The sequence below is a fragment of the Diospyros lotus genome, chromosome 2 (genome assembly GCF_014633365.1).
Source record: "Diospyros lotus cultivar Yz01 chromosome 2, ASM1463336v1, whole genome shotgun sequence".
NCBI lineage: Eukaryota > Viridiplantae > Streptophyta > Magnoliopsida > Ericales > Ebenaceae > Diospyros > Diospyros lotus.
Genome location: NC_068339.1, coordinates 39492232 through 39494470, shown reverse-complemented (window position 1 = coordinate 39494470; position 2239 = coordinate 39492232). Strand labels below are relative to the sequence as shown.

At 41.0% G+C, this 2239-nt stretch overlaps 1 non-coding gene across 1 annotated transcript; it reads left to right on the top strand.

Moving 5' to 3' along the window:
- The first annotated feature begins 1814 nt into the window (after positions 1–1814).
- LOC127796101 (small nucleolar RNA R71) lies at positions 1815–1922 on the top strand. The gene has a single exon (XR_008021932.1). It is a non-coding gene; the product is annotated as a small nucleolar RNA R71 (small nucleolar RNA).
- The last annotated feature ends 317 nt before the right edge of the window (positions 1923–2239 follow it).

Here is a 2239-nt window from a genome sequence, read left to right as displayed (position 1 = left end):
ATTAAACCCTATGTCGAGGTTGTTTGGAAAATTATTGATGGCTAATCTATGCCGTGGTTGGTAATGTTTTTGTTGAGTTGTTGATGGATGGTTCGATGGTGTGTGTGGCGAAGTTGAGGGTATTGGTTTAATGCCAAATGTTAATTGAGTTGAGGTTTTGTGTGTGTTTTCGTTTAGGTTCAACCGGGAAGGTGAGGATCCTAAATGAGTTCAAGTTCGGGCTAGAATTCTTGCCCGTGGCAGATAAGGCTTCGAGCCAGGTAAGGGACGGCCCCATGTGGAGGTGACCTTGCAAGTTGGTAAATGTGTTTGATAATATTTTTATGTTGCATTTGCATGTAGTGGTTAACACTTGCGTGATGCGAGATCTAGTGGACTTGTGGCCATAAGGAGGACTAGTGTTGTGAGGGCTGATAGGTTAATGCCTCAAACCTTGGAGCGTTATAAGGATGAGTGGGCCTAGCCTCATTTGCATGCATTGGCATACATAAACATGGTTCTATTCATATTTACATGCATTGCACCCTTACTGAGTCTTTATGACTCACGAGGTTTTACCTCATGTGTAGATGTTGTAAGTCCAGATGCAAGCAGGGATGGCGCCGGGAGGCTGTTGTGGCAACTAGCTGTGTTGCCCGAGTTGTGTATTTTTATTATCTCTTGTACGTAGCCATGTGGTGTTATGTATGTATACCCTTGTGACTAAATGTATGCGTTGTTGAGCGTTAGATGTATCTAATTGTTGTAATCATCACAGTGTGATAAATGATTGTGAGTTTGCGTGACGTATATGTGGCTTTAGTTGTTGAGGCCAAGTTCGGACCGAATAAAGATCAACGAGGTATGTTATCACAAATCCCCAATACTTAGTGATGTGGTTGTTATACTAGCTTTGTGCCTGGGTCACCTTTGGCTTGCGATGAGGCGAGCTGGAGAGAGGTAAAGCTCACTCGGGTTTCGAGTCTCGGTCCGCTGAGTTTTCTTGTTTGAGTTGGGACCGATTCCTGAGTGGAGCGAAGGGAAGAATGAAACTTGGTTCCCACCTAAGGCGTTTCCTGTTGAAACATAGTCCAACCCTTCAGTTGTGGTTCGATGGGTAAGTAATCCGGTCGATTATTTACCGGTGGTGCCCGTAAGTGGGAGCGGGTCGTTACAAGATGTCTGTTGAAACTGGCCATCAGGTCTACTTTTGCCTCCATCTTTTCAAACTTCTCCACAGTGGCATTCGCTAACTTTTCAATTACCAACTCGCAAGACGACTTACTTCCTGGTTGCTGTTGCATCACTCATTGAGGTCTCGATTGAAAACCAGGAGGATTGTTAGGCCTAAAATTACTACTACCACCTTGATCCCTCCAGGAAAAATTGAGGTGATTTCTCCAACCTGCATTGTATCTGTTAGAAAATGGGTTTTTTGCTGGTTTTTCCTGTTAGAATTTGAAATATACTAAGCTTGCTCAACCTGTATATAATCAAAACCCAAGTGAGCATTCTCATACCAATCACAATTACTGGCAGAATTGAAATTAGAATAAATAGCATTGACATTCCCCAACTTATCAAACATTTTTATAAGATTGTCCATCTTGGCGTTTAACATATTAATGCCATCAACTTCAAACATAACTGAGGCTTTCTTAAGCATACCTCTCTCAATAGACTATTGATAATTGTTGGAAGCCATTTCTTCAAGCAGCTCATAAGCATCTTCTGTAGACTTACCCATTAGTGCACCCCATGTGGTAGCATCTATAGTGTTTTTAACTAAATGAGATAGACTATTATAGAATGTCTGCACAATTAACCAATCAGGAAGACCATGGTGTGGATATCGTCTTTGCAATTCCTTAAACCTTTCCCATGCCTCATACAAAGATTTACCATCAAATTGAACAAAACTAGTAAATATCATTCCTGAGTTTAGCAATCTTACTTGGTGAAAAATACTTACTCAAGAATGCTTGTGATACGATTGCCCATGTGGTAAATGAATTTGGAGCTTTCGAATTCAACCACACCTTGGCTTTATCTCTCAATGAAAAAGGAAATAATCTTAGTATGATTAAATCTTCACTGATGCCGTTCATTTTGATGGTGTCGCATATCTCCAAAAAGTTTGCTAAGTGTGCATTAGGATCTTCAGTTGGATTTCCATCAAACTACCCCTGCTGAACCATCTGAATGAGTCCTAGTTTGATCTCAAAGTTATTGGCATTGACTACTGGTCTCAATATGTTGG